General features: G+C 40.7%; 1 protein-coding gene across 1 annotated transcript in view; it reads left to right on the top strand.

The window, feature by feature from the left end:
• The first annotated feature begins 1273 nt into the window (after window positions 1-1273).
• Window positions 1274-20155, top strand: part of EGR2 (early growth response 2) — a 104543-nt gene continuing 85661 nt past the window's right edge. The window contains exons 1-2 of the mRNA XM_049108973.1: window positions 1274-1334; window positions 2285-2340. The gene's annotated coding sequence lies outside the window, so the exon portion shown is untranslated. The remainder of the gene's footprint in view (window positions 1335-2284; window positions 2341-20155) is intronic.

Here is a 20155-nt window from a genome sequence, read left to right as displayed (position 1 = left end):
GGGCATTAATTTAGTAGAAGTGTTCTTATTCTATGCTCTTAAAACTAGTAGTTTGTGGGTTAAATTAAAAAGTAACTTAGAGTGAGGAATAATAATAATACCTACATACATTTTCATTATTTTATTTAAACTTAAAATATATAAATGTACACTCTTTAGAAAATCTTTCACACAGGGTCATGGCTTCATCTTTGACCATGCATCTTTGCTTATGGAGTTTTCTGTCATCTTTCTTGCAAAAACCTCACCTATTTTTTAAGTTTCATTATTCTTTTTTTTTTTTTTAAGATTTTATTTATTTATTCATGAAAGACACAGAGAGAGAAAGGCAGAGACGTAGGCAGAGGGAGAAGCAGGCTCCAGGCAGGGAGCCTGATGTGGGACTCGATCCTGAGACCGCGGATCATGCCCTGAGCCAGGGGGGCAGGTGCTCAACCACTGAGCCACCCAGGCGTCCCAAGTTTCATTATTCTTAAAGTGGGCTCTTTAAGGAATTTATAGACATTGCAAAGTTGTGTGATGAGTAAAGAATTTCAGAATCTGTAATTTCATGGAAAAACTTCTAATAATTTATACTTATTAATTCAAACATATTTTCAGCAACAATTCTCTTTTTGCACTCATTGTGTACTTACATGGGTTTATATAATACTTGATTAAATTACAAAGGTCAAGGAACAAATAGAACCAACAAAAATAGATTTGCGAACAAATAGAATTGACTCTTAGAAAGCAGACGAGTTAATTGGAAATGCATATTGCAGAGTTGTCTATAGTTCCAAGTATCTAGCATGTTTTGGTCATCAGTCAGTGTGTTTTATGGAAAAAATAGAGATCTTAATTAATCTGGTGAACTGGTTAAGTGGGGGTGGGTTAAAACAACTTCTACAGTAGTTTCCCCTTATTCTCAAGGGGATAGATTTCAAGACCTTCAGTGGATGCCTGAAACTACAGATAGTATGAACCCTGTATATACTATGTTTTCTCCTATACATATGTACTAATCATAAAATTTAATTTATATATTAGGCACAGTAAGATATTAACAACAATAACTAACCATAAAATAGGACCATTGTAATGATATGCTGTGAATGTGGTCTCTTTCTCAAGATATCTTATTCTACTGTACTCACCCTTCTTCTTGTGGTGATGTGAGATGATAAAATGCCCATGTGATGAGGTGAAATGAGGTGAACAATGTAGGAATTGTGACGTAACGTTGGACTACTAGTGACCTTCTGGTAATACCTCAGAAGGAGGATCATTTGCTTCTGGACCTTGGTCAATGGTGGGCCACTGAAACTGCAGAAAGTGAATCTGCAGATAAGGAGGTCTACTGTATTGTACATTGTTCTGTAGATGTATGGAGTAAGGGTTTAGGGAGTTACAGTTAAATGAATACTGGATTTTAACTTTTTACTTTATGAAATATACTTTAAGGCTTCAAGCTCTGTTTCTGACATACTAAATTTCAATATATGTATTCTTTTTTTACTAAGCATAAAACTGTGATAATAGCCAATGAGTTAGACAGATTTCTCCTCTGTGGCTTAGCTAGAATTATGTTTTATTATGTTAAAAATACACCTTATGCAGTCTGGTAAAGTCAAAGCTCAGAAACAATTGAGAGGTCAATCTGAGGTTGTAAAATAAATGGGTTTTAGAACACAGCAATGCCATTTATTATTTTAAATTAGTCTACACTAATCTAAGAGTTTTGTTTCTAATAAAGAGTCTCAATGATCTGATGCTCACATATCAAATATTGGGGTGTAAACTATTACTGTATAAAGAAGCATGTCTTATACTTAACACTCAATAAATATTTAATGAATGAATGATTAAAGTCTGTGAGTGCTTGCAGAGTGTTGAAAAGTCATTCTAAATCTTCATCACTATAATTTTTAAATGTTAATTTGCTTGCTAAATTAGATTTCTTAAAATGGTTTCCTGGCCTTCTTTCAGAGTTATGGCACCTGGTGTTTTGTTTTCCTGGAAAGCACATTATGACATATGGTGGAGTGATTAATAAGAGCATGAATTCTGAAGTCAAATGGAGTTCATATCACAGTTCTACCACTTACTCATTGAAATATTGGGCATGGAATCTTTACCTAGCTTTGGGAATAATAACAATTTCTACTTCATAGACTTCTTTTTTTTTTTTTTACTTCATAGACTTCTTATAAGGATTAAACGCGATAGATAATATTTGCTAACAATAGATCGTTAAAAAAAAAAGCCTGCGTGGGTTTTGATTGTGTTTGTGTTTAATTTATAGATCAATTGTGGGAAAATTTATCTGAACAATACTAAGACTTCTGACCTACAAACAAGGTATATCTTTCCATTTATTTGTCTTCTTTAATTTCTCTCCATGATGCTTTATAGTTTTTAATATACATGATTTTTGAATGTTAAACCAACCTTGCTTTCCTGGGATAAACAAGTTGGTTTTGTCTGGCTTTGGTATCACAGTAATATTAGTCTTGTAGAATAAGTTAAGAAGTGGTCCTTCATCTTCAATTTTCTGTAAGAATTTATATAAAATTGTTATAATTTCTTCCTTAAATGTTTGATAGAATTCAAACATAATGAAGCTACCTGGCCTGAAGTTTTCTCTGTGAGAAAAGTTTAAACTACAATTTTAATTTTTAAATAGTTTTAGGGATGTTCTGATTATTTTTCTTGAGTAAGTTGTGGGAGTTTGTAAAGTCTGTAGTGATATCAGTTTTCTCATGCCTGACATTGATGGTTTGTGTCTTTTTCTTTTTTTTCCTTATCAGTCAAGCAGGAGGTTTATAGATTCCATTGATTTTTTTTCAAAGAACCAGCTTTCATTATTTGTTTTCTACTTCATTTATTTCTGTTCTGATTTCATTTCTTTCTGTTTAATTTAGGGCAATTTGTTGTTTTTTCTAGCTCTTTAATGTGAAACTTAGGTCACTGATTTGAGACCTTTTTAAAATTTTTAATTTAGGCATTTTATGCACTGTTTCCTCTTAAGTACTGTATTAGCAGTAGTCCACAAATTTTGTTGTGTTTTTCATTTGCATGTAATTGAAAAAATATTTTTCCTTTTGATTTCTTCTTCTTTGACCTATGAGATATTTGAAAGGAATTCTTTAGTTTTCAGATATCTGGGAATTTCCAAGATAGCTTTCTGTTATTAATTTCAAATGTAATTACATTATGGCCAGAGATTATACCTTGAATACTTGAATCCTTTAAAATTTATTGAGATCTTTTTACAGGCCAAATATGGTGTATCATGGTAAATGTCCCATAGGCATTTGAAAAACATGTATGTTAGGGGCACATGGATAACTTAGTTAAGTGTCTGACTCTTGATTTCATCTTAAGTCATGATCTCAGGGTCTTGGGATTGAGCCCTGCATTGGGCTCCATGCTCCGTGGGGAGTCTGCTTGAGATTCTCTCTCTCTCTCCTTCTCCCTCTGCCCCTCCACCACTGAATGCTCATTCTCCCTCTCTCTCTCAAATAAATAAATACATAAATCTTAAAAAAAAAAGAAAAACGTGTATATTCTTTTGTGTTGTGGAGATTTCTACAAATGTCAATTATTCGTGTTCATTCATAGTGTTGTCTAGTCTTACATTCAGGGGTCTAGAGGTCCATAAACTTTCTCAGTAAAGGGCCAGATAGTAAATATTTTCATTTTTGTGAGCCATACATTCCCTGTCACAACTACTGATATCTGGAGTTGCAGCAGGAAAATATAATTTTTTTAAATTTTTATTTATTTATGATAGTCACAGAGAGAGAGAGAGAGAGAGGCAGAGACACAGGCAGAGGGAGAAGCAGGCTCCATGCACCGGGAACCCGATGTGGGATTCGATCCCGGGTCTCCAGGATCGCGCCCTGGGCCAAAGGCAGGCGCCAAACCGCTGCGCCACCCAGGGATCCCAGCAGGAAAATATATAAATGGATATTGCTGTATTTGACCCACCATGAAATGGATTTGGTCCAAAGACTCATTTACTGATGCCTATTCTATATCCTTACTGATTTTCAGTCTACTTGTTCTATTAATTACTGAGTTATGGGTGTTATAGGTCCAACTATAATTATAGATTTCTTCTTTAAGTTCTATCAGCTTTTGTTTCTTATAATTTGAAACTCTGTTATTAAATGTAGAAATGTTTAGGATTGTTATATCTGCTTGATGAATTGACCCATTATAATTAGGAAAGATCTTCTTTATTCTGGTAATACTCTCTGATCTGAAATTTACTTTGTCTATTGTGAATATAGCCACTCCATACTTCTTTTAATTAGTGTAAGTATGGTATATCTTTCCCACACTTTCTTAGAGCATCTGTTCTTGGGTCAGGCTCATTTCCTCCTCTGCCAGGAGGTGAGCCACCTGTCTGCCTGGAGATAGGCCTGAGGTTGTCCAGGTCTACTAGTGCCTGGTTGGGTAAGTCTAATTTACTCAGATCAATTAGGAAATCATTGGGGCTGCCCATCTAATTCATACTTCCCAGACTAACTTGAATCTATAAACAAAAAACAAACAGTCTCTAGTGTCTATATTTCCATCCATTCAAAATTTGGTAAAAGAGGGAGGTGTTTCTAACTGGCTTGCTCCAAGTCCCACAGTAGTATGGTGTGGAGAAGGAGATATTGCCTGGATACTAGCTTTTGTTGTCTCATAAAGTTCTAACTCTGAACACTGTACTGGCCCCACAGATTGTCTAGCAAGAAGCAGAACATCTTAATGCTGCCCATTTGGATGTACCAAAAATTTTAAAAAGCTGTGTTCTATTAACAAGTAATTTTTACAAATATTTTGTTTATCAAGTAAGACAAGCAGCATTTCCCTATCCGCATGTTATACTCTATCACTGTCCCATTCCTGTCTCTGACTTTCACCACATTCAAGGTTGACCCTGAGATCCAGGAAGAATGGTAGGCAAAATAACCGCTCAGGGAGATGAGCCTGTGGAATGGGATGAGAAGGGGTGGGGTTCATTGTCCCTGGTAAGAAGAAACACCGGAAAGTTTGATGTTTTTTGTAGTCATGTTAAAATGAAGAATCCTTTAATCCAAAAGCCAAAAGAGCTTTGTCAGATATATCACATACCTTCAAGTGCAAGCTGCCTGGACAACCTTCCCTGTATTGGGGTCAGGTCCTATCACATGGCTCCAAAGTCACATTTTGAAGCCTGGGTGATCATATACATTTGACATTTCCTGGGGATGATTCTAAAAACTATTTTGGGACAAAACAGATCAAATATCCGAAGATCATGCCAAGGCCCTGGACCTTCTAGAGAACACTAGTAGCATCAACACAGGTCTTTCCCTGTGACCTGCTCCCTGAAAGGCAACCATAACTTAATGCCTCAGATATTTATTAAAGGACCTATTGAGGTCCATTTCTTCATACACTGCTGTGGAATTTCTAAGAATTTGTGCGACTTATAAAATTATAAGAATTTTCATCTGAGTGCTTCACCTCAGCCTCATCACATAAGTGGCCATTCTAGGTTTTGTGTTTCTACTTCTTACAGATTATTTAAATATCTAGCTGTGTAGAAATTCAAATATCTCTTAATGAGGTGATCTGGTGAACTTCCAAGCAGAGACTTGGGTTCAGTGTTAACTACTTTTCAATTACAAATGAAGTGAAAGGTTTGCAAATGGCTGGCTCCAAGGAAGATGTCAGCTTTAAGTTCCCTAAAATAAAAGTCCTCCAAGCTAGTCCAAGGCCAAGTGCACCCCACACCTTTATAGCTGAGGGATCTCAACCTGTTCAATATGTTTAAAGAGAGAATAGTGAAATATGAGTTGACAAGAAGAGAACATCCACAAAGAAGGAAAGAGCACAGAGAGAAATCAGTCAGAACCTCAGAGGACGGAGCTGTGCTGGGTGTCACACTGTGTTAAGTGTTAACTAGCTCTTCCTCTGACATTATGAATCTGATATGATTTGGAGAGACAGTAGGGCAAAATGGACAGAAAATTTATTCTAGCCTAACATTCTTCTTATTCCATGTAGCAAGTGGCTTATTACCAAAATTTATTTCTCCTGAAACATAGTTTCTATATGGCCAGTTGGTTTTGTTTTGCACCATGGCCCCTGCCTAGCTCTTACCCTTCTCCTGCTACTTGGCACTCAGAGACCAAAGGAAAGAGGATGATGGTCCCAGCAAATAATAGTGAGTCAATTCAGTAAAACAGTTCAAAGAAGGGTCTTGTGAAAATGGGTACATAGAGGGCTCATTTTTATATGAGAAATTATCACGCATAGGATAGGTGTTGGCTACTTCTGTTTTCCAAAGACAAATAGCATAATGAGGCTATTAAAAGACAAGGCTGAACTCAACCCCTTATTGAGGTCAGGGAGGTGAGACATTTGTACAGAACAGAAGAAGATCGTACTGTCTAAGACTGCGGACTGCTCCTTCTCTCCTTTCAGAGCTGTACACTGGTGACCTTTGCTGGTGCGGGTAGGGGAGTTGGTGTTTGCAGGCAGTTTCAGGGGGTCAGGGAGCTTCCAAGGGAGAGAAGCAAGAAAAGCTGCTTAGAGCCATCCAGGGAAGATACATGATGAGATATTGGGGATTTCTGCTTTTTGTTTTAGTGCATCCTGCGCTAGAGAGCTGATAGGACAGAAGTCCAAATCAGGAATCGAGTGTATAGTTTTGGCTCAAAGTTTGCCTGTGTCAAATCTTTTAGGATTGGGAGATATATAAATTATATTGTATTTATTAATGATTTATTGATTATTATATATATGATTATATATAATTAAATTAATTTAAAAATGTATTTAAATTAAATATATATTTAATGAAAGGGACTCCATCCCATATAATTAGGAGATGGAACACCAACAGATGAGCGCCCCCAGCATAAGGGAACTCTAAAAGTACTCCTAAATCTAGATTCCCTCCCTCCCATCCCCGCTGAGACTTAGCCCTGACAAAATAGCAAGGTGCAAAGGTGTTGACTCTAGGCAGTTAACAAGTCCACTAGTGTTTCTACATTACTCACTCTTAGTCACCAGGCATTCACTAAGCGTTCACTGTGAGCATGAACAAGACGATGGGCTGTTAGTTTGTGTCATTCTCTGATGTGCCTGCCCTCTTCAACTGCTCCTGCTTCCAACATCTATGTCATGTTCTTGTAGCTCCTGACAATGCAACTGGGTTGGGTACTAACAAAGAAGGCCAGAATGAGCTCAAGGGTATTGCATTATTGCTGGAAGAGTGTTCCCATTAATAAAAGCGGGCATTGTGTAATGTCATTCACATATTACTGTACAAGAGATGATGCAATGTAATACTGGCCCTTGATTCACCCGGGGCTTAATGGGAGAAATGAGACTGGTCATTTCAAATCCTTGCATTTTTACCACTGAAGATCATAAAATATTAGATCTGGAAGGGACTTTAGAGCATATCTCACCCAACCTCCTTTGTTTTACCAATGGGGAATCTGAGGCTTATGTTATTCTTCATTGAATCTACAAACTGGAATCTGTCCAAAGTGCCTGTTTCCACTCACAACTGCAATGTTTGAAAACAGATTGGGTCCTGTGCCATCTGCTACCACCCTTGGTACACTGGAAGACTAAGAATCTAGAATATTCCAAGGTGTCTAATGTACTTCATTTACATAATAGTATGCTGGCTCCAGAAATTCTCTCCCTGAGGGTAGAGAATGGGATATGAGGTATGTGGGATAAAGACAGGGAAAATAAAAATAATTCTTGTTTTCTTATAATTTCATCTGATTCATCGCCGCATCAAGGTGAGCCTTCTAATCTTAGATCTTAGATCTCTAGGGCATGGGCCCAGCCTTCCTTGTTTGATACAGAACTATGAAGGTTGTCCAGCTTTGGTAGCAATCTCAAAGGTATGTTTGTGTTGGATGATTTAAAAAATGACATAGTCTTCATTGGAGCTTGCACCTGTGTGTTTGTCTACCTTCTGTTGTATCTCCTTAATAGGGAGGCAGGTAGGGATAGTCTACCACTTAGAATGAGTTCAGGCTACATAGTCTATGCAGCATCAAGATGTGGATGATGTAGCTGTCAAGTTATTTTTTGTAAATTATTTGTGAAGTTGTGAGATGAGTTACAAGAAGCTTCCCTAAGAATTATTCTTGGCTTTGGCAGGCTTTGTTCAATGGAAACATGTTTGGCTTTGTGTAAATTGGCCTAACAGAAAAGTCCTGGACAACATAATTTTTCTCTAGAAAAGTTTTCAACTAAAGAGTACTGTAAATATCTTGGGTACACAGAATCAAATGAATCTATTGACCCAAGATTGACCATCACTTGCTTACAAGTGACTTGTAGCCAGAGACATATTTGCCTGGGATCAAGATGCTTAGCAGGACTTCTGAGAATGCCACAAGGGAGACTGGAAATTAGTAGAGTTTGCTTCTGTTTTTGAGAAGGCCCTCCTATGTTTACATAATACAAAGCTTTGGAAATAGAAAACTCTGGCCAGAAAGTTAGAGGCCAAGAGAAGAAATAGAAATTAAATGAAATGCTTCCTCTTGCCTCCCCCTCAATTCTGTAAAAATAGACCTAGACTTCCTTTTCCACTTACAGAGGGAAGAGCGCTGCTTTGCACTTACAGCTGAGTTGTGAGGTTGAGGCAATCTGAGTGTTGACAGCTCTGAGTTATGGTCTCCCTGAGTTGAAACCCCATCCCGAAGAGGGTCTTTGGATCGGGAAACAGCGTGACCTCCTGGGCTCTGCATCAAAGCAGGAGGCACTCAACTTAATGCTAGAACATAATTTTTTGGCAAGCCACAGAATTTAGCTAGACTCCTCTACTCACCAGAAATTGGGTGTTGAAACTCATCCCTGCCACTTGCCACAGAGAGTGAAGACTATCAGAATGGTCTTCTGAAGTATCTGTAGGTTCAAGAGAAGATGCAGTTTTATTTCATTCATTCACTTACTTAGTAAACATTTATTCAACCCCTGCCTCTCCTAATCTGTACAATTTGCCACGTTCGTGGAGAATGGAATATGAAATGACCAAGTCTTGGCCCTCTGTGATCTTTCATGTTAAGGGAGATAAGATAGACCGACAGATCATGATAATCAAAAGTGGAATGTAACAAGCCCCTGTAGAAAGATAGGAATGAAAAGTGACAGGAATTCAGAGTTGAGGAAGATCTGGCTGAGTTGAGGAGAGCAGGAAAGACTTCGTGGTGGAGAAGAAAGCAGGCATGGTGAGCAGAAGCATGCCAGATGGTGAACATCATGTGAATAAACATTAAGGCCGAAAAGCATGGAAGTGTGTTTGGAAAATAGTGAGTCTTCCAGCTGGAGGCAATGCAGAGGGTGAGATGAGAGTTATAGGAACTAAGACCGAATGGAAGGTTTTAAATGCCAAGCAAAAGGTCTGGATTGCAAGGCAGGAGAGCATTGAAGAACCACTGCAGAAATGAACCACGCCTTAGAAAAATTTATCTGGCAGGTGGGTTTAGGAGTGGGAGACAGGAAGGAGGAGGTGATTCAGGAAGCTATTGCAAAGTGTAGACCACAGAAAATGAAAACCTGAATGGGGGATGGGGGAGAGAGAGAGAGGGAGAGAGAAGAGAGGCAGTAAAAACGGAGAAGACAGCTATCGGAGACAGTGTGGGATAAGATGGTAATTAGATGTGGGGCATTTAAGGCAGAATGCACTGTCAATGATGGCTTTGAGGAATTTTAGCTTGGTTGCAATTCCTTCTGGGTTATGATCAAACCATTTCTATTTAGGGGGGAGGGCTTAAGAGAAAACTGATTGTCACAGAGAATCTGTCGACAGAAATTTCCCTGGCAGAAATAACGATCTCCAAAGAAATAGTTCCATCAAAGCTGAGGAACAGCCTCAAAGAATGCACTGAGGACCCCACTGTAGAGGGGCTTTCCCAAGGGCAAAGGATACGGAGGAGGTACAGGCAGGAGAGCAGCCTTCAGACAACTCACAGTAGTAGGGAGGCAAGAATAACACAAAGACCTAACAGCCCAGTGGGTAGTGCAGGCTGCAAATCATACAGACATTTAGAGGAGAAGAAGAGCAGTGGAGGGGTGAGGCTTCGCGGAGGAAATGGAACCTGAGGTATCATGATGGCTGGGATCTGGAAAGGTGGAAGACCGCCAGGCAAGAGAACAACGCCAACAAAGGCAGAGTTTCAGGAGGGGACTGTTGTGTTTATGAGGAAGCAAAGAGATTGAGCCAGACATCTCTTCACCCAGAACTTAGAAGAGTTCTCAAAGTCAATTCTCCGGGAGATATGAAGGGTGCCCAAGACGGAGGCACGAGCTCAGTGTACTACTCATGCCAATGGTGAACGATATTTGCAAAGTTATAATGTGAACCTCCAACCATTGCTATTGACTGAATGGTGTTATAATATTGCTAGTTTGGGGTGATGAGAGAAGGAAAGCTGGATATGTGTGTATAAAATAGCAAAGTTCCTATCCTCTTTGGCAGGAAACCCATAAATAATGTGTAACAGTAATAAATAAGAAACAGCACTGTAAGCATATTGCTTCCCAGTATAGCGGCACCTAGGAGAAGCAAGGGCTCAACAGGTTGAGTGTGGTGGCCTCTGGGGAGCAAGAGGACAGGGCTGAAGTGAGTTGGAGGACTGCTAATTGTAGTTATACCATGTGAATTTAAAAACTCTGCGAATATAGTGTCATAGTTTTGGACAAAAAGAAAAATTTAAATTTAAATGCCTGATACTTTTCCAGGGGAACAGTCCAACAGGTGATTTGAGTGACTAGGTAAGATGGGACACTTGGATCCATTTCGCTGCCTTTGATGGGGACCCCAGAGTGGCTTTCTGGGAGCCTGTGAGGCTCAGCCCGGCTGGCTCCCTACGTTCTTCTTTCTTACCTTCTTGCTGGCCCCCAGACTCAGCCGAGTGCCTTAGCCTTCCCTTTGGGGTCTTTCCCTCTATTCGGTCCAGGGAAGGATGGAAGCAATGTTTCTAGCTCCTCCCCCTGTTGACGACTCTGAAGAAAGAAGCTCTAAAACTTTTTTGCCAGGAGACAGCAGGTGCTAATGAAAATGATAAATGCGAGGAAATGATAAAATTGAATCCATCTTAGTTCTCACACTCATGAGCTGGGCTTTGAGTTCTGAATTCTCTTGTCTGCTCCCAATTCTCTGGCCTGGATTTGATTTTTTATTCTAGATGGTCCATCCCTTCAGGGGGGAAAAAGAAGTGGACCAGAGCGGATGACGTGTCACAAGCAGATAATGTGTCCTTCTGGGGGTATCCCCCGCATAGGGGGAACTAGGTGAGCACTAATTCTACAAAAAGTGAGTCTTCTCTCTCCAGACTAAAAACAATCACCAGAGTTCTTAATCTGTTTTGAACATATTCTCATCCAGTTTCTTCCTTCCCTTCTACTCCACTCTCCTCCAAGAAAGCAAAAGAAAGGCCTTTAACCTCTCCAGATCTGGGAGAGACAATAACAGAGGTCCACCTGAGTGACATACTTGGAAATTCATATTGAGTTCTGCATCTGTATTTGTAGATTTCCAATAATTATTTATTTTGGTGATTTCCAAACTAAAGCGTGCAGCCCAGTCAGAGCAGAATTATCAGGCCAGGAAGGACATCTGTGAAAGATGTTCTAGCATGTTCTGGTCCTCATCATTCCCCGGCAGTCCTTCCTTTAAACAAGTCCCTGCTCTCAATACCAAGTTTCTGCTGAGAAAAGCAGAAGATTGTCTTTTCCTTTTCTCTCACTCTCTTCCTTCTGTTTGCAGCAACCCAGCTCCAAGCTGGAGCTCTGGGGCATTAGAGTTTACAAAGGACCTTTGTCTCAGTCGGAGCCCTCAGAAATGGGGCCTCTGATAGGCTGGCATGTTACTGGTGAAAGCCCCAGGCCAAATTTCCTTATCTGGCTTTTTCATAGCCAACAATCAGTGATAAATGGGACATAAATATTCAGTAATAGCTAATAAAAGCCCAACTTCTTTCTCAGTCTTTGGGAACCCCCCATTTCTGAATGGTATCCACTTTTATCTAAGGGAGGTGCCAAGAGTCTAGGAACCAAACTGATATTGGGGGCTGGGTCTAACCAAGGGGCACTTTTCTGGCTCTCCTGTGCCATCCTGTGCCTCTTTTCTCATCCGTACATGAAGTTTGATGGAGTTAGGAAAGGATTTTCCCATCTGCTCCCAGATGACAAGCATTTTTGCTTTGTTTTGTGTTCTGGTTCTTCAGCAGAGTGAGTGAAGGGGGCAGTAGTGCCAAGGGTCCCAGCTGAAGAGTCGGTTGCCAGAGGCCTGTACCCTCGCAGAAGGGGGATACATGTATAGGGCAGGGGATAGCAGAAGGGGGGAGGTGTCCTCCCTAATTAGACAGATTCTTCCTTGCGTCTTTTTGTCTTTTGAGACTGATTTCACACCCAGAGCAGAACAGTGGGAGCAGAGCAAGAACAGGGGACACTTCCAGAAATATCCTCATCCATTTCTGACCGCCAGTGAGTTTGCCAGTGGAGGGAGCCTGAGGAGGAAGATTCAGGGGCTGTCGTGAACTGCAGCCTGGGCCCTGCCCACCCACACTTCACCCCGTTGTGGAGGCCACCAATAGAGGGAGTGAGAAAGAGAACTGCCTCAGCAGACCTTCTGAAATATGGATCCGCAGGTCAGTGGGTACCTCTCTGGTTTTCTCTCTGGACCATTCAGTAAGTGGACCTTTTCAGGCCAGGCTGACGCTTGCTCCGTGTGCCTGAGATAGTTTAATGACTCCAGTCCATTTTGCCCTCTGAGTCTGTCCCCCCAAGAAGAGAAGGAACCCTTTACACACAATAGTTTTTCAGTACGGTGTTTTCCTACTCCTGGCTGATTATCAGATGATGCCTCTCTTTTCTGACCACCACAGGAGCCCTTTGGTGTGGGATCTGTAAGATGCTGGTTTCTAATGAACTTTGTTACTTCAGTCTTCTGGGAACATTCCAGAGGACCTCTTTCTCCATCGCCTGAGTGAAACACATAAACCTTCGGATTGCATCTTTTCCCCTTTCTCTCAGTGCAGGTCCTGAGTGGCTGGTATTCTCATGGGGGGGAGACGCTTTCTGCTTCCTTAAAGGAAATTCTTGAACACTTCCCTGCATCTGTGAAGAGGCAAGCCCGAGTCAGTCCCCTCTGAATCACCGCAGATTTGTCTGCCAGTTGTTATCAACTACACATTCCTTGGAAATCCTACTCTGAAAGATTTTTGATTTCCAATAAAAGGCTTACAGAGTCTAGGGAATTACCATCTTTTCCACAAGCTCTGGTATGGGGACTGGGAAGCTCTCAGCTACCAGTCATAGGACTTTATTCCAAAGATAGTGCAAGCCCGTCTTCTGTGCTGAGCCACAGGGGCCTGAGCTTCCCTCTGAGCTACTCTGGGCTAAATGTCATCAGGCACCCACGGCCTCTTCAACATCTGTGCGTCTAGTCTGTCCCTTCTGCATGCAGGATCGCTTGCCTTCAGCTTGTTCCTCTGATAAGCGATGCGACAGTGTCCCTGGTGACTCATGGGAGAGAAGGGCAACCGCCCTCAGCTTTCTGTACATCGAAGGAGGTTTTGGGGGGATAGTTCATTTTTCTTCTGTACCTTTGGCATTTGCCTCTGTTAATCTTGTTTTTTTGACATCTTTATTCCCCATTCTGTCTCTAGCAGAGGTCCTGAAGGATCAACATTTGACCCTTCCTAGCTCGGTAATTTTGAGAAATGTTGCCTGCATATTACTTTTGTGAAATAAATTAGCACAATACGTGACTGACATATTCCAGATCCTAAATTAATTTCTTTTCTTCTCCCCCTCCCGCTCCTTCTTCTTTTTCTCCTCCTCCTTTTTCTCCTCCTTCGTTAAAAGACAAAAACAAAAACAATTTGATTCCTTTGGGGGAAAAGGAAGAGTTTGGGGAAATATCCCCATTCAGCGATGTCCTAGTGTCTACTGGAAGGCTGAGCCACCCCGTAGTTGGAATGAAAGCAATGGGCTCAGGACCAATACTGGCTAGTGAGGAGTCGCATGTCACAGAGAACAGCGCTCAAATCCTAGCATCACACCTATTGCTCTGTGAGCTTGGACCATTATTTAGCTTCTTGGAGCTTCTGGTTTTTCATCATTAAATGGAAAATAAGGAACTGCTTCAAAAGACTGAGGGTAAAATGCTATGATATCTAGAGCACAAAGCATGGTACACTACAAGGGCTCCATCCTCAGCACCCATGGCAAGTGGGTCGTTCTCTGAGGGAATTAAAAAAATCTTGCCTCTTCTTCCCCCATCCTTCTAACCTGGACTCACAGCGAACTGATGTATTCTGAAGGAATGTGGAGCCATTTTTGAAATTAGCTTAAGCAAAGCTTTGCAGAGAAATAATTTCTAGTCATCTTTAAAGTTCCTGTGTGTGAGTGTGTGTGTGGGCGTGCATGCATGTGCGCATGTACGCACTCCAATGGAGATATATTTCTAATTTCTTTCTTTTTTTAAAAAATATTTTATTTAAATTCAATTTGCCAACATATAGTATAACACCCAGGGCTCATCCCATACATTTCTAATTCTTAAAAAGTTTATTACACTTCCTTTTGGCTTAATAGCATGGATAACAAAGAATTTATTCAGATGCTCCTTCTGTGAAGTCTTTCCAAGACCTGTTGAGCTTTGGAACCTTGGGGAAGATGCCGTTTTCTCACCAGTATTTCCTAGTTCCTTTTGTTGTTCTGTTTGTCTAGGTGACTCTTAGGTTCCCTGAGGGCAGTGCCTTTCTCTGCTTAGCATCCTCCATGGCACCTAGCAGGGTCTTGCATGGGAGAAGATAAGCAGACCAGTGTTGAGCTTAAGAGCTTGGACTCGGTGGTCAGGCTTGGGTTAGCTCCAGTCGCTACTCTCTGGCTTCTCCGGCAGCCTTACTTCATTTCTTCTAAGTCTCCATTTCTGCTTTTGTTCAATAGGAATATATGAAGGCTGTTATAAGTTTGGCATGAGGTAATCTATATAAATCAGTGGGTTCAGTTCCTGGAATGTGATGAGAAATAAATGATATTCTAGCTACATATTATTATCACTATTATTCATGTGCTACATATATGTTCTGTTGGATGAATGGACAGATGAAAGATGGAAGGATGTCATTCCCTATGGCTGCAGCAGGCAGTCATTGCAATAAACTACAAAAGTATTGCCTCACTTCCGGCCTACCAGGTCTCTAAACAGGAATTAGAGATTGGGAATTCCCATATTTTTAAAGCGCCACCTCTGTTCTCAGTTTTGTTCCAATCTTCATTGTGATCCCTGAGGTTTGTTCTGAGAGCTGATACCTGACTCTCCCTGAATCTCCTCAAGAGTGAAAGCCCAACTTTTGCTGATAGACTATCAACAATAGTAATATTATTTCTAGAAGCATAATCCTTATCTTTATGGTTGCTTTCTAACATAAACAGAGAAGAGAAAATAAAAGAATTCTGTTTCCACACCATGCAGTGGAGAAATAAACAAAAATGTGGCTAACCCCTATGGTAGAGGAGTGCTTTTGCATGCTCAATTACCTGCCTGAGCTGTTGGCTGGCTTCCTGGCTGCTTTTCTTTGCATTGCTTGACCTTTAGACTAATGCCATTAAAATACATACCCAGTACCACATAAATGGTTTTCAATGGCCTGGCTGCTTAGGGAAAGCTCATTGACATGCAGCGTACAGGTACTTATGCATGTGAAAATAGAGATTAAGAGTCCTTTTTGACATCAGTTTGCTAGGTCACATTTTGTTATGGCACCTCTATAGATTAGTGATCTCCCTATGGACTGCTGGCCTCAAATGACACTTAGCACCTGGCATCTCCTCTAGCTACCAGGTAAGGAGGTGTATCCATGGCTGAGAAGTTCTCTGTTCTCTGCCCATGGTTCCGTCCTGGGCTTGTTGCTGTCAATGATGGATGGAAAGAGTGGCATTATATTCCTCAACACTTCCATGCATGTCTCGATTCATCTGTGTCTTTCACTGTATTCTTGATTTCATTTGACTCTAGAATTGGAATTGTATACTCTCAGAACAGGGAGTTCTTTTCCGCCTTGATTCTCTCCTACTGTTTGCTCCCTCAAAGGGAAATGAGGCTATAAATTCAACAAGGATTCTGATCTTAAAAAGTCAGAGAGAGGCTCCAGTTAGGTAAGAATGCCCCTTGGTTTTGAGCTGTCGCCTTTTGGGGTTCATAGAATGATTCAAGCATTCATGAACATTTAAAATAACAAGTTCATCTCATTCATTTGTTTTCATTTATGTCGACCATTAGGAGGAAATAGAAATGAATGTAAGACATGTCTTACATTCCGAGGAGACAGATCAGTGTGAGACATAAAGGATGTGACTATGGAGAGCTGGTCATGTTCCACAGGAGAGACCACATTTGAACTGAGGCTGAAAGCCAAGGCAAGGCTTTGGTGCACAGAGGTGGTAGAGAAGCGCAAATGTGCTAAAAACCAGCATCCATCATATAAACATGACTGTTGGGGACCACTTCTTGCAAATCAGGGTGTTTTTTCCAGAGAGAGGGGAACTTAATGCAATTCAGAAAGCGTCTATGGCATTCACCTCACAGAGGACTGACTTTAGAGTCAGTTTATAGCCCTTTCCACTTGGAAACAGCCCTTTGCTGGTGCCAGACATATGGAAGTAACAACAATGAGAGCAAAGAAGGTCAGTGCCCCTTTCATTTTCTGCATTAGCCATCCCTATGGCTAGAACATCTTGCCCATGCAAATTTATCCTCAATCTAACTACGTATGAAGGTACATAAACTACATATATAATTATATACATGCATGTGTAGATATATCTTCTATATTTATATGATGTATACAATATATACATTATAGTCGACATATAGTATAAGATTTAAAAGTAGATATATTTGTGAATTGATCACAGAGTATACTGCATGATATATTCCATTATGTATTATGTGTTACTTTTCAGAGCAATTTTCCCTCCCTTTCCTCTTACAGTAACACCAGATTTTCCCATCTTACTTATGCTGACCGTTCTCTATTTGCTCTATTTCTCTTTCCAGATCCACTCATTTTCCCCTTCCTCCTCTCTCTGTGCCCTGGAGGTAGACTATGAGGACCTGGTCATCCAAGCTTCTTTGATGACTGACTTGCAGTTTGGTTTTGCAACCAGAGGCACTGCAGGGACGAGAGAGAGAGAGAGAGAGAGAGAGAGAGAGAGAGAGAAGTCTCAGGATATTACTTTCCTGCTCCTTCCCAGCTTCTTTACTGCACTACAGCTTCTGCCCTGGACACCAATACCATTGCTCCCTTCCTGTATCCCTTACGGAGTCTTCCATAAGTCTTCAGCTCAATAGCAATCCCAATACTGTTTTTACTGCCACAAGACAGATGAATAATAACAAAGTGGTTATGACAGATCAGATCATATCTTCATTGTGAATTTTCTAGTTCTACAAGGCCGTACTTGGCATAATCAAATTTGCAGAAGCCATTTCACCCAATCTCACACTACTTGGTAAAGATGAATTCCATGCTGGGGGAAATCTTGTTGCCAATAGTTGAGTGTGCTTTTAGTACTCTAAGTTGCATTTATTCATAGGTTCTGGAGGTTTTCTTTGCTAGGTGCTAAGGCAGTAATTGTAGGACATGGAGAAGGGTCATCTCTGTGAGTTGCCATACTCACCTGCTGCTGCTCCCTTCCTTGCTTCCTATCTGGCCACACTGTCCTTTCTTGAGCTTTGTCATGCCAGAGGCCCATCTCAGGCCCTCATGTAGCTATTGACTCTGCCTGCCTCCACCTTTTGCTTGACAAATCCTTTCCACCTTCAAGTCTATGGGGCTCGATAAGACCAAATCTGGTTGCTTTTATAGTGTCCATACTATTCCCTCACAGCAGAATTATAGTTAAAGTGTTTAAATATTTCTTTAATGTCTGTTTTCCCTTTCAGACTGGAAATAACATGAAGTCAGGGATTATGACATAACATCTATTTTGTTCACTTCAGTTTCTCCAAGGCCTAGCCCAGGGCTTCATATACAGTAGTCATATAACAAACTTGGTTCAATGTTGAATGAATGAATACATTTGAGGAACTTATAATCATAATGGGCAGTCAAGCCATGTGTAGAATGAATGAATGAATGAATGAGTGAATGAATGCATTTATTTATTTATTACTAAGACATTTCAAATGTTGGAGTAAGGACTACCATTGCTGGCAAATCCAGGTGAGAAATGTGATGATGCTTACAGAGGTCTTTGCTCTAATCAAGTCCCAAAAAGTTATTATCCACTGACAGGCCAAGAGCAACAGCTGTTTGCCTCTAGGCTATGGAAACTGGGGATCTTCTTTTAGATGACATTCTAAGCCATAGAGTTGGGCAAGGCAGCTAGGGTGAGACATCATGATTGGCAGATGTTCACCCCTTTTCCTCCCTTTTTGTTCCCCTTTTATTTTCTCCATCTGTCTTTCATCTCTTTTTTTTTTCTTACATCTTTCCTGCTGTAGATACTCTGTGACCCCATGGACATGGTTTGGTTATGATGATTCAATCTAAAGAGGAACATATTCTTGCTCTGGTAGAAATAAAGATTTCATGCTAAAACTCATAAAGTAGTTCTTCTTGAGGTCACAGGTGTTGGCATAGGAGAGTGGCCATTTGGGCTAAAAGTGTAAGCAGAATGGAAGAGTTTGGCAACAGTTTTCCTTTCCTTCTGCTTCAAGAGTTCCACCCGGAATGGTTTATAGGCAACCATGGTCAACTTGACCCTGTCTCCCCTTTTCTGTATCCTCAGCCATTTGCAGAGACTCTTCCACCATCTCCCTCCTGAATTATCATAGTCCTCCAACTCTCCTCCCAGACTCCAGGAGTCACATTTCCCAAAGTGTAGTTTGTAAATCCCACTGGCCACCTCAAGATGTATGAGGCCTCCCATTGCTCATATGAATTCCAGTCTCTCAGCCAGTATTCTTGAACCTTTGACAAACTGTCTCAAAATCCCTTCCATCTCTAACCCCGTGAAACACTCTCCCAAAACCCATGGAGCTCCCATGTCTTGAACTCTGATTACCATCTCTGTTTCACTCCGTGTATTGTTTCTGGGACTTTGCAGTTCTCATTGCTGAGAAACTTACCTTCCCTGAGAACTCTCTTCAGAATACTTCTTCCTATCCTCAGAGTCAGAATTATATATTCTCTGCTCTGTACGCTCAGGCAAGTTTACTTCCAAGTTAGTCACAATTTGCCTTTAGTGAATTGTTTGTTTCTCTGCTGCCTCTGAGTTCTGCAAAAGCAGAGACCATGTTTTATTCATATAATCTGTATATGATCTTGATTTTCCAGGGCAGTGACTTTTCTGTCTTGTTGTTCTCCTAAGTACATGCTTGGCCATCTAACCATACACTTGTTCACTACAGTTCTTATGTAGCTTCGTTATGGAAAATGCTCAGAAATTGTTTTGAGGGTTAAATTGAATGAACTGAGTGACTGACTCTTCAAGAAATAGCACTCACCTTGTGTTTTATGATTCAATCAGGAAAAATACATATAAAGCTTGGACCAGCTTTGTTTTTCTTCAGATGTCCTGGCAGCTAGAGAAAGCTGGAAAGCAAAAACAAAAACAAAAAACCACAATACCTATCCATAAAGAATAATGGAGATTGAGATTTGAGGTGAGGAAGAAAGTATTCAATGAATGAAACCAGAACCATTAAACTTTTGAGGTGCCTGCCCTCCTGCTTGTTGTATCATTGTGTCACATAGCAACAGTTTCCTCTCCTTGCCAACAAGGCCTCACAATATCGACCTTTCATGATGAAAAACAGCAGCTGTAGCACAACCTGAGAACAACACTGCTTCTGTATTAAGAGCCCAGTTCTTGGGAGCTCTAATCACTTCCAAGATAGCATCTCCCCAATTCTCAGAATATCCCTCCAAGGGAAGGAGGAGGCTTATATTGTTATCGGCTCTATTTTGCATATAGTAAAAACAAGGCAAGCTGAGGTTAACTGATTTGTCCTTGGTCAGGTGTGAGTCAGAGTGTGAGCCAGCAGGAGAAGCTTCTTCATTCCCAGGCCATTGTTCTATCCTCTTGATGTTGTCTTTAGGGTTCGGGAAGGCTATAGAAGTTGTTTGATCCACAGTGTTTA

This window comes from Canis lupus, chromosome 4 (assembly GCF_003254725.2).
Source record: "Canis lupus dingo isolate Sandy chromosome 4, ASM325472v2, whole genome shotgun sequence".
Lineage (NCBI taxonomy): Eukaryota > Metazoa > Chordata > Mammalia > Carnivora > Canidae > Canis > Canis lupus.
Note: the sequence above shows the minus strand (reverse complement) of the source record. Positions and strands in the feature narration are given on the sequence as shown.